Genomic DNA, 17,941 nt, shown 5'->3' on the forward strand with positions numbered 1-17,941 from the left:
CGATTAGCAATCACCCATATAGCAAACGTATTTCATTTCAAACATCACATTTCTGTCGCACAGACTATTTATTGCAATGAAGGATATTAGCAAAATGCCTACGATAAGTGGTCGGTGTAGATTTTATTTTCAAAGACAACCCCACAAAGATATTTGCTTATCCTCTTCAACAAAGAGAAAGTGGACTGGACAGATTCACACGCGCTTCTTGTAATGGTCTCTCCCCTGAGGGTGTTGAAGGACGACCACATGTCTCCATCTAAGGCCCAGACCTGTCAGCAACGGGGACATTGGGACAAGTGTTTTTATATACAGTATAATCATGTTTGACACACCGCACATTGAATACCAAGATTAAAGATTGACTGAACTGGCAAAGGGTTTATGGTATAGAGCTCCGAGACGGAGACACATTGAACGTTCTGTTTAGGCAGTTACGTAGTTGAATAATCCTAAACATATTGCCGGTGGACACGTGCACATGCCACGCACACGGTGTCTCTGTGCAGATGGCGGATGGAGAGATTAGTGTCATTAAGTCCCCGTGTAGCCAGGTCAGCTGTACTCAGGCCCTGACAGACAATCTGCCAGTCAGCTAGAAGTGGCAATAGCCTAATCTAATTCTCCCTGCTCAAGTCCGGGCCTTCTACTGTACATGGTCACGTCTGTGCACTGTATCGGACTGCTGCCTGAGTCTTACAATATGGCCAAGCGCAGGTCACGTGTCCAGGAAACTCATGCATGGCCCTAATTATACTCAACAATTAGCGGCTCTGAAGAAGTAACATGTCAAAGCATATTTAGTGAAGTCAAAGTCCCTGCACTAATTCAGAAAAAGTGACCTTGACGTTTACCTGTTTCAGTCATTACTTCCTCTTTCCAGACTCTTGCCAGCAGATGAAGCTGTCCTGTATGCCAGGCCAGGGAGGGAAGCTCTCTCCTCCGCTACCTCCCAAGAAGGTTATGATCTGTGTGCCTCAAGGGGGAATGGACAGCTCCTCCCCCTCCCCCCTCAGCACTTTCTCCCAGCAGAAGTGCCCCCCTCCACAGGGCCACCCCCAGGGCCACCCCCCCCACCATGGCCCTCTGCTGCCCTCGCAGCTCACAGCCCTGGCCAACCTCCACCAGGGCCTCCTGGGGGTGGGACCCACCATAACCACGGCCACACCCATGGCCACAGCCACCCAATCCAGCTGCAGTACGGATCCATGCAAGGCCACACCCCCAGCCGCATCATCCAGGAGCTCAACAAGACGCTGGCCTTCAACCTGCAGAGGCTGGAGAAGTGAGTTGTATACACTGTATTAAATACAACTGTAATTTATGTGTCTCCGGTTGTATAGCAGGTAGAAATTAATAGTTTTGAGATGAGACAACTTTATATAATGGGAGTTGAGTGTAACATCAGTTCTATTTCAAAATGAAAAAATGAATCATATTTTTTTCCAATGCATGTTCAGTGTAGCATGTCCAGCTGGTTTGTAGTTCGGGTCACCCCTGCCTTGTGATATTGGGGTCAGGCTGCCACCATGTGGCTCTGCTGTAGATGTCTGACCCAGCTCGCCCTGTCCTACTGCTACAGCGTGGCCCACTTTGACAGCAGTCTGTGTGTGCACCATGGCACCCGGATCTCTTCCAAAGGCCAACCTGGCACAGCATGTCCTGTTATCTACCCTACCAAACATTGGAAAAAGGAATACAGAGAAATGTATTGGTAAATTGAGCATGTCATTTCTCTATAGCTTATGTAACATTTGGTTGCCGAAATCTAAAAATGGGACAAAAAAAACTTGACAAGAATCAATCTGTCAGCCGTTCTTCATCGCCCCGATCTTTCAATTGAGATAACTGGCTCTGTCCCCGTCCTGTTTCAATTTATCATATCGCATGTGTAGAGGGGTAGAATAGAAGCGCTAGGTCACCTTAATTATTCAGGTAGACTATGCATGCATGAGTACAATACAGCCTCACAACAGGGGGTCCTCTATCTATCTAATATATATATCTATATATATATACACACACACACATCCACACGTTTGTTTTACTATCCTGTGGGGACCAAACAATTTATTTCCTTTCAAAATCCTTTTTTTTCTCTGAACTTAAATGTAAAGCTAACCTCTGAGCCTAAAATAGCCCTTTTCCTTGTGGGGGCTTGCGAAATGTCCCCACTTGTCTTAATTTACCTTGTTTTACTATCTTTGTGAGGACTTCTGGTCCCTACAAGGATAGTAAAAAACCCAAAACATTCACAACCTTCCTCCCTGGTCCTCTGATTACTTGCTTTGCGTGTCTCGTGGTGAGCTGAACGGCCCTCAGTGGGCGCTCACAGCAGGGCCTTGTGGGTAGTCTGTGTGATATCCATGTATGATATGTTGACTAAAACCCCACTCTGCAGTATGCAGCCAGTCCCTCGCACCGACAGTTAATTGACCACTTTGTTTACTTTGACCTGAATGGTCTGTGACATGAAGGATGTGGTAAATTAGCTCATGGTATGTAGACTGTGTGGCTGTCAAACAGACTGAACTCTAATCTAGGGACCTGTGGCTCAGATAACCAGAAATGTGTGACTGTCTTACTAGCTCAATGGTTGCAAGTCAAGATGGACCATTTTGTGCTAATGACCATGATCGCGAAACGTCTAGTTCATAGCCTCCCGTCTCACACCGAAGTGCGTCAAGGTAATTCCAGCAAGACTTCAATTTCTCAGATGACTTCCACAGGAGATGGGAATGAGTCAACCACTTGTAGAGTCATGGTCATAATGACTCTCTAGAGCGTTGCATTTCTATAGCAACCATTAGATTCCCATGGGAACATGGGGAAAGTGGTAGATGGGCGAGATTACTATGAAGATTATATCCATTATGACTCTCTTCTCCCTGCAGCAATGCAATGCATTCTGGTCAGTGTAGTCTGCTGGACAGAAGCCAGGTGCCCTCTGTGGTCATCGACGAGGACAACAAGGAGAACATGCCCAATGAGTCCGACTACGAGGACCTACCCAGTATGTACAAAGATGAGGATGAATATGATGACGAGGATGATGATGATTCGCTCTTTACAAGTAAGGGGTTCACACACACACAGATAAAATTGTCCCCTAAGCCACAGATGTTTTGTATTTTATTTTAACTAGCGGCGTCTCTGCACTATAGGTACCCTGCTCTGGTCATTTCTTTGTTTTAATTCCTGTTGTCTTTGTGTAGGTACCCTGGCTCTGAAGGTGTTGAGGAAGGACTCTCTGGCCGTCAAGCTGAGTAATCGTCCATCTAAGAGTGAGCTGGAGGAGAAGAACATCCTGCCAATGCAGACTGACGAGGAGAGGCTGGAGTCCAGGCAGCAGATAGGCACCAAGCTCACACGGTGAGAGAGCGAGGGCACACAGACTGCCCAGGCAGAACTCTCATAACGAGATGGACCAGGGTCTTCTCAGTAGTGCAATTATCAGCCACAGGCGGTTAGTGACTAAAACAGACTCGATTGTGTTTTTGTAAATAGAGAGCCTTGCCCGCTTTATATGTTAAATATCTTCATCACCCTTAATGTAGCGCTAGACTAAGTATGCCTCTTGTCTGCTGCAGTGAAGACTGGCAGCTCTGTGTTTTGAAAGGCGTGTCCATTTCTACTCTATAGGAGCTGTCAGGAAACTGTTTAACAATAAATATGGCACTTTGGCCCACTGGGAAAATGGTCTGACATCCCTTCTAACAACTTGCTATGACTCATCTCAAACCTTTTTATTTTTTTATTCTTCTTCCGTCTTTTTTTTTTTTTTTTTGAAAGATAAAAACCCGCCGTCTCATTTAGAGGTGCGCTGAGAAATGAGCTGACGTCATTTCAGCAATGCATAATCTCGGTCTCTCTGTTCGCTCTCTTTTCTTCCCACGGCCTGCCATCCTCCCTCGCTCACTGAATCACCACTGTGATATGTGTCAAGCCATTACCACCCCACTCCTCCACACTCTCTCTGTGCCGAGACGGAACACGGTGGTTACACACACACACACACACACACACACACAACGCAGCAGTAACACCCTCCCTCCCTCGCATCATCTTTCATTTGAAACATGGCAATAATACAGATGGGTTCTTTTTAATCCAAGGAGAAAATAACATGGCCGTGCCGGCAGACAGAGGCTGTCTTAAGGCCCACTGTTATCATTAGGGCTTCCCTAAAGATTTTATGGTTTTGAATCTACCATCACTGAACAGGATGCTAGACCGAACTGTTCGGTTTGGACCGAACCGAACCTGCGAGTGGGGAGACTATGAGATGGTAGTGAATAAAAGGCTGGATGGAATGGAAAGGGGGGTGGGGGGTAGAAGAGTGAAGAATGTGAGGAGAAGAGAGGGAACATTATGGTTTGATGTGAAAGAGAATAGGCCGTACTCTGCTACTAATCCCTGCTGTGATTGGCACGGTGTGGTGTTCGCAGAAGGCCTTGTTGTTTGGCAAGCAGCCACAAGCGGAGAAGGAAAACGGAGTAAACTATAAAAATGGACGTTACACTGAGAGTGGAATGGATCTCTTGCGATATGGATATTGCACATGTCATTGCATAACGACGTGATTTCCGTTGAATTGTACAGCCCGAGCGCTACCTTTTGAGCAGGGGCCCCCCCCACCTTTTATTTAACTAAGTAGGACAGTTGAGAACAAGTTCTCATTTACAACTGCGACCTGGTCAAGATAAAGCAAAGCAGTGCGACAACCACACAGTTACACATAAACAAACCTACAGTCAATAACACAATAGAAAAACTATGTACAGTGTGTGCAAATGTAGAAAAGTAGGGAGGTCAATGGGCCATAGAGGCAAAATAATACAACTCTAGCATTAACACTGGAGTGATAGATGTGCAGATGATGATGCGCAAGTAGAGATACTGGAGTGCAAAATAGCAAGAGGATAAATGACAATATGGGGATGAGGTAGTCGGCTGTGCTCTTTACAGATTGGCTGTGTACTGTACATATGGGTACAGTGATCGGTAAGCTGCTCTGGTAGCTGATGCTTAATCATGGCTCTGGTCAAAAGTAGTGTACTATATAAGGAATAGGGTGCCATTTGGGACGCACACAGCATCAACTCCCAATTTCATGCTATTTTCCACATGCATTGTGCTCCTCTGTAGCAGGTCTCTTTGTGGCAGGCCAGTATAAATGGATGGTTCTAATCCTGGAGGAGGTTTTTATGACCTTAACCATCTCTTCTCTCATCTTTTCTCCTTATTCTGACGGAGATGAGGGAAGATGTGGTAGACGGCATAATATAGGGTTTTTAATTTTTTTTAATTTCATGAATACTGAAATATCCTACTCCAGTAGATGTACTGCTAGTTTAATGATATTTTATACAAGTATAAGTAAAACTACTGATGTGTGAAATTATTTGAGTAATAATTAGTCAGTTAAAGTAATTTAGTTAATAAAAATTAAAGAATGTACCTTATAGCTAATTTCGCAACGGCAACACATGATCTTTTCCATGCAATACATTGAAAAAGGAAGCAGAAATGAATGTACAGTATGAATTAAGTACATTTATTGTTTGAGTTGCAGCAAGTGCCTTGCTGCATCTGTATATTAAAAAAAATTAAGATTTGTCCATACTAATTGAAAATAAATTAAACATTGCAAAGCAATTCAAATGTGTTGATGAATTTAAGAAATACATTATTTTGAATTTAAAATAAATCACCCATTCACTCCTATTTTCCTTCCCTCGCTCTCAAATTCACAACAGTCCAAATGGAGTAGTGCCAGGGCACACTAGACATACCTAAAGAATTTGATGTCATATTAGCTCTGAATGCAACAATGGAACATCATGGAAATACTCAATTGTGAGCCAACCTCCCTGAAATACAGAAGGGGCTATAGATGTTGCATTAGATCGATCAATTATATACAGGCTACATGTAGAGACGAGAGTTCTTCTCGGCCTCAGACAATTTGACCCCGGACCTGACTTCATATTTAAAGAGGGGGACCCGTACCCAAGAACAATAAGACCTGAACTCTACCGGACTCGATGACACTCAGACCTGACCCCTATTCTAACAAGTCCCTGTCTAGACTAGACCCAAAATTGATTATCAGCTCTTCTGAGTAACAAACAGGTCTTTATATGTTGGCTAGGCTTTCATTTAACTTTTAATAAATAGGCTATAGACTATGCAGAGCCGTGGTTAGGTCCACTCTATCAGCTGTAGTTACATAGACCCGATGACAATCAAATATGACCAGACTCGTACCAAAGGAAAAGTTATTTTTATTTTGGACCTGGTTGGGCGCCTCGGGGGTTTGGGTGGACACGTGAAGAGCACTAGGTACAGAGTACATTAGGTTATGTAGTGTTCCTTGAGCAACAACAAGGCGTTACAGTATGTCCTAAGGCCTTCATTTCTCTCTGAACTTGCTATTCAGTTTCAGCAGCAGCTGACTGTCAAACTGAATCGAGTCTATCCTGGTTCGCTTTGCAGTGAAGACCAGTTCAACATAGCTAAAAAGACACTCACAGATGGTAGAGGCTGGCAGAGCTGTGTTCAGTTTGAGGGACAACTTATTTTATATATAGGATGGACTTGCTGCATTCTTTTCTGTCTGAAACACAGGCAAAGTACCCATCCAGCTCCCCTGTACCTTGTGACCTTTTTGGCTTTGGTGAACAGAAGAAAACCTCTTCAGCAGATAGATGAATGTGGCCTCTCTTGCTCTTTTGTCTACTGTTATTGTGTCAAGATTATGCTTCAGGTAGACCACGAGATCTTCAGTTCCTTGGCAATTTCTCGCATGGAATAGCCTTCATTTCTCAGAACAAGAGTAGACTGACGTGTTTCAGAAGAAAGGTCTTTATTTCTGGACATTTTGATTCTGTAATCGAACCCACAAATGCTCCAGATACTCAACTAGTCGAAAGAAGGCCAGTTTTATTGCTTCTTTAATTAGCACAACCGTTTTCAGCTGTGCTAACATAATTGCAAAAGGGTTTTCTAATGATCAATTAGCCTTTTAAAATGATAAACTTGGATTAGCTAACACAACGTGCCATTGGAACACAGGCGTGCTAGTTGCTGATAATGGGCCTCTGTACATCGATGTAGGTATCTCCATAAAAACATCAGCCGTTTCCAGCTAACAATAAGGACATTTCTAAGTGACCCCCCCCCATTTTTCCAATGTCTTGTAAAGAAGTGCAACTATAGGTAAATGGGGGGAAAACAAATAAAGCAGATATTAAATATCCTTTTGAGCATGGTGAAGTTATTAATTACACTTTGGATGGTGTATCAATACACCCAGTCCCTACACAGATGAAGGTGCCCTTCCTAACTCCGTTTCTGGAAGAGGAAGGTAACCGCTCGGGGATTTCACCATGAGGCCAAGTGTAACTTTTTAAAACCATTTCATAAAATGAAGGGCTGTGATTGGAGGAAACTGAGGATGGTTCAACAACATTGTAGTTACTCCACAATCTGACACAATTGACAGAGTGAAAAAATGAAGCCTGTGCTGAATAAAAATGTTCTGACATGTATCCTGTTTGCAACAACACTGTAATACTGCAAATAAAATACAATGTGTTATGTCTCAGGCAAATACATTACATTACTGAGCACCACTCTCCATATTTTCAAGCATAGTGGTGGCTGCATCGTGGTATTGGTGTGCTTGTAATCGTAAATGACTGGGGAGATTTTCAGGATAAAATAGAAACAAAAATGGAGCTACTGTAAGCACAGCCAAAATTCTGGCAGATGACTTCACCTTTCAGCCGGACAATAACCTAAAATAAAAAGCCAAATCTACACAAGTGTCTTACCAAGAAGACCGTGAATGTTCCTGAGTGGTGAGTTAGTTTAGACTTAAATCTACTCTTATTGCAAGACCTGAAAAAGGTTGTCTAGCAATGATCAACAACCAATTAGACAGAGCTTGAAGAATTTTGAAAAGAGTAATGGGCAAATGTTACACAATCCAGGTGTGGAAAGCACTTAAAGAGACTTACTCAGAAAGACTCACAGCTGTAATCGGTGCAAAATGTGCTTCTACAAAGTATTGACTCGGGTGTGAATACTTGCATTATGTAAATGGAGTACATTTGCAAAAACATGTTTTCACTGTCATTATGAGATAGTGTTTGGCTCAATTTAATCCATTTTGAGTTCCGGCTGTAAAACAAAATGTGGAATAAGTCAAGGGTTATGAATACTTTCTGAAGGCTCTATCTTACCTCTACAATGTTTCCTCAGGTTTGAAGCAGAGTTTATATATATATATATATATTTATTTATTTATATATATATATATTTATATTTAAATATATATATATATTTATTATATATTTGTGAAGCTGCCATGTTTCATCATCCTGAGTTACATTTCATCACCTCTCCTGTGCTTGAAGGAGAACTGGTCAGGATCCATTGTTTCCACACATACCGCTTTGATAAAAACCGTTCCTTTCTTTCACTATACGTCTTGAAATAAACCAAGTTATTTTTCAAAATCTTCTGTCATCGTTCAGTTTGTATACACAGCTCGATTTGATTAGCCTGTATTGGCATGATGCGTGAAATTTGACATTATTATTTGGGTGGGGGGGGGGAGCTCCGAGGGGCTCTCGAACTTTCCATGCTCTCGTGATCTACTTTAATGGATGGCCTACAAAATTCTACATATATTACATGACAAACTGTGGACATCTGCTCGTCTTAACAACTCATTCCAAAATCGTGGGCATCAATATGAAGTTCAACTGCCTCCACTCTTTTAGGAAGGCCTTCCACTAGATGTTGGAACATTGCTGCTCGCTTCTATTCAGCCGCAAGAGCATTAGTGAGGTCGGGCACTTAGTCCTGGCTCGCAGTTGGTGTTCCAATTCATCCCAAAGGTGTTCGATAAAGTTGAGGTCACAGTTCTGTGCAAGCCAGTCAAGTTCCACACCAATCTTGATACATATTTCTGTATGGACCTTGCTTTGTGCATGGGGGCATTGTCATACTGAAACAGGAAAGGGCCTTCTCCAAATTGTTGCCACAAAGTGGAAGCACAGAATCATCTAGAATGTCATTGTATGCTGTAGCATTACGATTTCCCTTCCCTGGAACTAAGGGGCCTAGCCCGAACTATGAAAAAACAGCCCCAGATCATTATTTGTCCTCCACCAAACATCACAGTTGGCACTATGCATTTGGGTAAGTAGCATTCTCCTGGCATCCGCCAAACCTAGATTTGTCCGTCAGACTGCTAGATGGTGAAGATAACAACTTGTTTCTACTGCTTCAGAGTCCAATTTTAGTGAGATTTACACCACTCCATCTGATGCCTGGCATTGCACATGGTGATCTTAGGCTTGTGTGCGGCTTCTCAGCCATAGGAACCCATTTCATGAAGCTCCCAACAAAGTTATTATGCTGACATTGCTCCTAGGGGCAGTTTGGAACTCTGTAGTGAGTTCTGCAACCGAGGACAGACTATTTTTATGCGCTTCAGCACTCTACAGTCCTGTTCTGTGAGCTTGTGTGGCCTACCACTTTACGACTGAGCCGTTGTTGCTCCTAGATGTTTCCACTTAAGTGATGATGCCAGAGAAGCAGAGGTTTTGGAGGATATATTAGCACGGTTTGCCTACCCTTGACTTAATCTCGGGCCTAACACCAGTGCCAATATATCCTCCAAACCCTGGCTTTGAGGGCATTACCAACATATTCAGATAATGGTTTACATTCATTAATGTTGTTTTGATCAATTTATTCATACTATTTCATCCTTCCACACAATATAGTCCCGGCACAAATCTAGGGTTGCTACCTGAGCCAGCTGGTTGTTCGTTCTATTGGTTTGGTTGCCAGAGACGTGACCCAGTCGTCTTTTTTGTTCTGTATCTATATGGACGCGTTCGTTCAAAAATGTGCCAGCCAATATGGCAATAAATGTTCCTTTCCCTTGTTTGCTAGCTAGCCAACTACGGCTAACTTAGTCACGTCACACAGTGCAGCTAGAATAACAACAACGTAGCTGCATTTGCATTTGTTTAAGCAGTTTAAGTGAAATTTATTTGGATACATCCAAAACAATGAGCTGATGTGCATTTTCAACTGGCATAGAAAATGGGCTCTCTTGTCAGTACACTAGTGTTCAGAGGAGCTAGCCAACAACACAGCTAACACAATCACTACAAACTGAAACTGGAAAGACTGCAAACTAGCTACACTTAGTTTCATTTGACCTGTTTTCTATATAGTTATTTAGTATACAGTGCATTCGGAAAGTATTCAGACCCCTTGACTTTTTCCACATTTTGTTACAGCCTTATTCTAAAATAGATAAAGTTTTTTTTTCCCCTCATCAATTTACACACAATACCCCAGAATAACAAAGCAAAAACAGGTTTTTAGAATTTGACATTTTATATAATTTATCTAAATAAGGTATTTCTGTTTTATTTTTACATTATTGGGTATTTGTAGATTGAGGGGGAATAAAAGAAAAGAAGCCATTTTAGAACAAGGCTGTAAAGTAGCAATGTGGAAAAAGGGAAGGAGTCTGAATACTATAGGAATGCACTGTGTGGGTGTGTGTGTAAGTAAAATTGACTTTGAAAAATAATACTGAAGGTACAAGTGCTCGGAATATCTTCTCAATAACATGAACTATTGTATTTGTAATTCGTTACTTCCTCCCCTGCCTATATTTATTCCTTATGTAATATCATTGATTATGGCCATGCACAGGACACTGCATTGTATAACAATGAGGATGATGACGAAGATGAATATTGATGTTTTTGGGACAAGCGCAGAGGTTGGGTTGAGGTCAGCACGTGTGTGGGTCAGCAGAATGCTGACGCTGGGACGCCCGGCAGTCACTAGCTAGCTTACGTACGTTCTGAAATAGTAGGCCATTTGGGTATGCGAAAAATAGTTATGCGAAGAAGAAAAATACCAGGATGTTAAACTATACTGAACAGAAATATAAACACAACATGTGAAGTGTCTGTTTCATGAACTGAAATAAAATATTCCAGAAATGTTCCATATGCACAAAAATAATATTTATCACAAATGTTGTGCACCAATTTGTTTACATCCATGTTAGTTAGCAAATAATACATAAAAAAATGTCATACTGTATTCAGCCAGTCATGTCAAGCACTTGATGCTAAAGATCAAATCAAATTTTATGTTACATACACAGGGTTAGCAGATGTTAATGCGAGTGTAGCGAAATGCTAGTGCTTCTAGTTCCTACAATGCAGTAATAACCAAGTAATCTAACCTAACAATTCCACAACTACCTTATACACACAAGTGTAAAGGGATGAAGAATATGTACATAAAAATATATGAATGAGTGATGGTACAGAACGGCATAGGCAAGATGGTATAGAGTGCAGTGTATATACATGAGATGAGTAATGGAAACATATTAAGTGGCATTGTTTAAAGTGGCTAGTGATACATTTTTACATCAATTTCTCCATTATTAAAGTGGCTGGAGTTGAGTCCGTATGTTGGCAGCAGCCACTCAATGTTAGTGGTGGCTGTTTTAACAGTCTGATGGCTTTGAGATAGAAGCTGTTTTTCAGTCTCTCTGTCCCAGCTTTGATGCACCTGTACTGACATCTGCCTTTTGGATGATAGCGGGGTGAACAGGCAGTGGCTCGGGTGGATGTCCTTGATCTTTATGGCCTTCCTGTGACATTGTGTGGTGTAGGTGTCCTGGAGGGCAGGTAGTTTGTCCCCGGTGATGCGTTGTGCAGACCTCACCACCCTCTGGAGAGCCTTACGGTTGTGGGCGGAGCAGTTGCCCTACTAGGCGGTGATACAGCCCGACAGGATGCTCTCGATTGTGCGTCTGTAAAAGTTTGAGTGCTTTTGGTGACGAGCCAAATTTCTTCAGCCTCCTGAGGTTCGAGGCACTGCTGCGCCTTCTTCACCACGCTGTCTGTGTGGGTGGACCAATTTTAGTTTGTCCGTGATGTGTACGCTGAGGAACTTAAGTTACTACCCTCTCCACTACTGTCCCGTCGATGAGGATAGGGTGGTGCTCCCTCTGCTGTTTCCTGAAGTCCACGATCATCTCCTTTTTGTTTTATTGACGTTGAGTGTGAGGTTATTTTCCTGACACCACACTCCGAGGGCCCTCACCTCCTCCCTGTAGGCCGTCTCGTCGTTGTTGGTAATTAAGCCTACCACTGTGGTGTCGTCTGCAAACTTGATGATTGAGTTTGAGGCTTGCATGGCCACGCAGTCGTGGGTGAACAGGGAGTACAGGAGAGGGCTCAGAACACACCCTTGTGGGGCCCCAGTATTGAGGATCAGTGGGGTGTAGATGTTGTTACCTACCCTCACCACCTGGGGGCGGCCCGTTAGGAAGTCCAGTACACATTTGCACAGGGTGGGTTCGAGACCCAGGGTCGCACAGCTTGATGATAAGTTTGGAGGGTACTATGGTGTTAAATGCTGAGCTGTAGTCGATTAAACAGCGTTCTCACATAGGTATTCCTCTTGTCCAGATGGGTTAGTGCAGTGTGGTTGCGATTGCGTCGTCTGTGGAACTATTGGGGCGGTAAGCAAATTGGAGTGGGTCTAGGGTGTCAGGTAGGGTGGAGGTGATATGGTCCTTGACTAGTCTCTCAAAGCACTTCATGATGACGGAAGTGAGTGCTACGGGGCGGTAGTTGTTTAGCTCAGTTACCTTAGCTTTCTTGGGAACAGGAACAATGGTGGCCCTCTTGAAGCATGTGGGAACAGCAGACTGGAATAAGGATTGATTATGTCCGTAAACACACCAGCCAGCTGGTCTGTGCATGCTCTGAGGTCACGGCTGGGGATGCCGTTTGGGCCTGTAGCCTTGCGAGGGTTAACACGTTTAAATGTTTTACTCAAGTAGGCTGCAGTGAAGGAGAGTCCACAGATTTTGGTAGCAGACCGTGGCACTGTATTGTCCTCAAAGCGGGCAAAGAAGTTGTTTAGTCTGTCTGGGAGCAAGACATCCTGGTCCACGACAGGGCTGGTTTTCTTTTTGTAATCTGTGATTGACTGTAAGACCCTGCCACATACCTCTTGTGTCTGAGCCATTGAATTGCGACTCTACTTTGTCTCTATACTGACGCTTAGCTAGTTTGATTGCCTTGCGGAGGGAATAGCTACACTGTTTGTATTCGGTCATGTTGCTGGTCACCTTGCCCTGGTGGTTCGCGCTTTCAGTTTCGCGCGAATGCTGCCATCAATCCACGGTTTCTGGTTTGGGAATGTTTTAATAGTTGCTGTGGGTACGATATCGCTGATGCACTTGCTAATAAACTCGCTCACCAAATCAGCGTATTTGTCCATGTTTGACACAGTGCGGAACATATCCCAATCCACATGATCGACGCAATCTTGAAGCGTGGAATCAGATTGGCCGGACCAGCGTTGAACAGACCTGAGCGCGGGAGCGTCCGGTTTTAGTCTCTGTCTATAGGCTGGGAGCAACAAAATAGTCGTGGTCAGCTTTTCCAAAACGAGGGTGGGGGAGGGCCTTATATGCGTCGCGGACGTTAGAATAACAATGATCTAGGGTTTTACCAGCCCTGGTAGCACAATCAATATGCTGATAGAATTTAGGGAGTCTTGTTTTCAGATTAGCCTTGTTAAAATCCCCAGCTACAATGAATGCAGCCTCCAGGATATGTGGCTTACATAGAGTCAAATAAAGTTTGTTCAGGGCTGTCTGTCTGGGGGGGAATATATGCAGCTGTGATTATAATCAAAGAGTTCTCTTGGTAGATAATGCGGTTGACATTTTGATTGTGAACCCCCCCCCCCCCCTCTTCTTACCAGAAAGATGCTTGTTTCTGTCGGCGCAATGCGTCAAGAAACCAGCTGGCTGTACCGACTCCGATAGCGTGTCTCGAGTGAGCCATGTTTCCGTGAAGCAAAGAACGTTAGTCTCTTATGTCTCTCTGGAATGCTACCTTTGCTCATATTTCATCAACCTTGTTGTCAAGAGACTGGACGTGGTATGTTCGGGAGCGGTTTCAGTGGTATGCTCGGGAGCGGTGCGCGATGTGCCCGTCTCCGGAGCCTGACCAGAAGACCGTTTTTGTCTGTCCCTTTTCCGGTTACGTTGTTTTGGTTCGCCGGCTGGGATCCGATCCATTGTCCTGGGTGGTGGGCAAAACACAGGATCCGCTTCGGGAAAGTCGTAATGATGGTGAGTTGACGTTGCTCTTATATCCAGTAGTTCCTCCCGACTGTATGTAATAAAACCTAAGATTACCTGGGGTACCAATGTAAGAAATAACACGTAAAAAAAACAAAATACTGCATAGTTTCCTAGGAACGCGAAGCAGCCATCTCTGTCGGCGCCGGAAGTAGTCGTTGTTTTGGTTCGTTGTGGAGATTTGATACGAGAGATGTCTCTCGTAGACCTTGCAGGCATAATAAAAGATGAGGGTAAAATCACATTAGGAATGGCATAGTTTCAATGCATTTACTGTCTTTTCTTATCTCTTGCATTCTCCCTACTCTTTTCTTTCTGCAGAGATCCTTCTTCCCTTCTCTCCTGTGCTCTCGCTCACTCTCCCTCAATGTGACTTCCCTAGATAAAGTAACTAGGAGGGAGAATAGAGGTTGTGTGTGTGTGTGTACCAGATGTTGTAAAGAGGGTAATCCATCTGGAAGTACATTAGGATCTCAATGAAGCAAAGGAGTCTTATGCACATGATGATCTTGAGAATACTGGTGCTGGTCTATAACAAATACACGAAGATGAAGGAAAGAGACCTGCTCACTGCCTTGAATTCAGTCAGTTTCTATTCATGTCTGGCAGATAATGGGTGTAGATTTCTGTACTGACTGAGAAGCCACCAGTCCTGGCGTGCCAACTCGGCCATAGTTGACACCGGTGCTGCCTGGCACTCAAGCTGTCACTCAAACGGTCACTTAGATTCCACTGGCAGGATGGAGTCCGTTAAAGGAGAATTGACAGCAGGGGAGTGACTAACTGGCTAGATGTGTAGGAAGAGAAACTAAATTTCCCTCGTGATTTGGCTCGTGGTCTTAGGACTTGTCCTGAAACGACACGCACCGAAGTAGTGAGCTGCTATATTGAGGGGGAATTTATTCATGTTTGCATGTGTTTCTTTAGAATGGTAATTTGACTTGATTCTTACGGTTGTCTGTGGAGATTGGGCTAGTTGCCAAAGTGTGCTTTTGTTACTCAGGGGTTTATCATGTTGGTTGGAGGTTTGCCTTGGACCGTGTTTGCTGTGCGGTTGATTTTGACCGTGTGTGTTTTCATGCAGGCGGTTGAGTCAGAGGCCCAGTGCTGAGGAGCTGGAACAGAGGAATATCCTGAAACGTGAGTACTGTATGTACCTCTACTCCTTATCATTATAACATACCATCATCATATATATATAAACAGGACAGCAGCCATTTCCTGATCATCGTCACCACTCTATTAAAGCCACACTAATGTTACCCCGTTTACTGCTATTCCCAGTGATGACTTGACTAACCTGATTTGTACCATATTATTCGTAGAGAAGAGGGAGACATGGGTTGCAACTGTAAGACTCCAGGAACGAAAGTCTCCCCCACAAACACTGCCTAGGTTCGAGGAATGGGGCACGTCTTTGAATGTTCTGTTGGGACTGGCACTCCAACTCAAGAGAGCAGTGGCATCGATACGTATTTAACACGGAACTCTGGTGTGCTTTTAGATTAGCTAGTCTAGTATGTGTTTGGTCCTCTGCCTCCTTTTTACCTCCTTTTCTCTAAGGCTGGGGAGTTCTTGTCTGGTAGTTTGGAGAGCATCTGTGGAACAGGCGAAGGGGACTCTCTAGTGGGAGTATTTCTTTCTTCTGAGCAAAACTGGATGTGACTTTTGGTCTGAGTTAGTCCCGACGTTCCCTAGAAGCGAGCGATTTGTTATTTTAATGTAACTTTAAACGAGCCAACCAACTCCATGTTAATGAACGTGGAAGAACGAGCCATGTGGGAATGCTGGATAGGGAGACGGCTTTTCCCTTCCCCCGTTTCTGCCATCCAAATCGTCTGACATTAAAAAGAGGCAACGATAAACAGTTTAAGGCTTTGAGAAATTCAGCGACGTTTGAATATGAAGAAGTGCGCTTGTGCCGCTGCATTTTTAATCAGCTACATTATGCAAATGAGGTGTTTTATTCTCCTTCCAGTAGTGTTGAAATGTTGTCCAAGCACCTCAGCCCACTCACCACCATTTTGTGCCCTGAGACAGTCTAACCTCTGCTCCCTTGCGTTTCCCACAGCGCGCAACGAGCAGGAGGAGTTGGAGGAGAAGCGGGAGATAAAACGTCGACTAACGCGAAAGGTAAGGCAGGAAACGAGTGTCCAAAAACCGGTTCAACTGCCAATTCTATCTAAATAGCTTTAGAAAAATGCTGCATAACCCCCGTGCGCAAACAGCGTGCCAACTGCCAAACGCTCCCTGTTGTTCTCTAAGGTGTTGGATGTGACAGAGCATTCACACAGCAAAACAAAAAGCACAAAAATGACTCGCTCGGGGTGAGAGGAGAGAAAGGTGTCACAGCACTATAATACCCAAGGTCACCCCAGGAGACGATCGCGTCTTCTGTGCCCTTGGCCTATCAGTGACCCAAGCCAGATTATCTCTGCCCCACAGTGAGGTGTTGGGCATGTTCCTATCACCTTGAATTGCATAGCAGCACTGTCTCCTGCACCTGCTGTCTCTACAAACACCTTGCCGTCGTCCCAGGGATTCGCTGGAGCAGCTGTACAGTTCTGTACTTGCTGCCGCTTCATGAGCATACCGCAATGATCGGAAGCTCATGCACAACTACGAGTCTTTCATTCTCGTAGTAAAAAAAGACCTTTATCACACTACCAGATGTAGTAATGTAGCCCCAGGGGAAAGTATTTAGTCAAATTCACTAGTCTGATCAGTCGGTGTTTGGAAACCAAGCTCTAGTGATGTTTAGGTTACCTTCAGTTCAGTAGCGTTCAGACCTTATTTGCCGCCTCCTGGTCAAAGGTTGACGTAGTGTTCTTTGCTCTGTACAGGCTATACTCCCAACGCACTACTCCATCATGTGGAGTACAGTATGACAAGGTTGTTTCAGAAACCAAGCTGTATCGAAGCTGGGAAGACACTCAAGCTAGTAGCTTTTAGAGTCCTGACCAAGGATCTGTTTTATCTAGTATAGGAACAGGTGAGACCTGATCCTAGATCAGGGTTCCTACTCTGAAATGTCTGTTGCATACGGTCCCAGATAGTTACTGATCCTCTGTTTTGTTCCAGCTGAGTCAGAGGCCCACGGTGGAGGAGCTGAGACAGGCGAAGATCCTGATCCGCTTCAGTGACTACGTAGAGGTGTCTGACGCCCCGGAACACGACCGGCGGGCAGACAAACCCTGGACACGCCTCACAGCAGCCGACAAGGCAAGTAGTGGTGGGGATGGATGGATGGGTTAAGAGATATTTACTCAGCGCTTTGTTAGGCATTGTCATTTAGCATCAAATGGCCTTTGTGTGTGTGTGTGTATATATAGCTTATTTAAAGTCGGTAGATGCTGCAGAGAAAACCATGTATGCCTACTGTACACATGCACAGCCCTCGGGAGCATATTAACATTTTCAGCCTCACAATGTGGATCTTCCCATCTCTTCCTCTATCTATTATTTAGGTCCAAACAAAGGTTCAAAGCCTGTTGTTGTACTTCCCCTCTGCTGTTATAGCCTCTCTCTCAGCAGACTGCCCTGGATCAATCCCTCTCCGTTCTTCAGTTCAGAGCTCAAAGCATAAATGCAGAAGTTCAATGCTAGGAGATGTGTGCTCGTCTCCTCACAGCACTTCCAGTGCTGCTGTTTATTCGTTCAGATGTCTTCGTTGTCCCCCCCTCCCCTCCTTACCACTCCGAGTCAACACCCCCG

At 44.1% G+C, this 17,941-nt stretch overlaps 1 pseudogene; it reads left to right on the top strand.

The window, feature by feature from the left end:
- Nucleotides 1-17,941, top strand: part of LOC135558796 (phosphatase and actin regulator 1-like) — a 47,842-nt pseudogene that overhangs the window by 25,327 nt on the left and 4,574 nt on the right.

The sequence above is a fragment of the Oncorhynchus masou genome, chromosome 17 (assembly GCF_036934945.1).
Source record: "Oncorhynchus masou masou isolate Uvic2021 chromosome 17, UVic_Omas_1.1, whole genome shotgun sequence".
Lineage (NCBI taxonomy): Eukaryota > Metazoa > Chordata > Actinopteri > Salmoniformes > Salmonidae > Oncorhynchus > Oncorhynchus masou.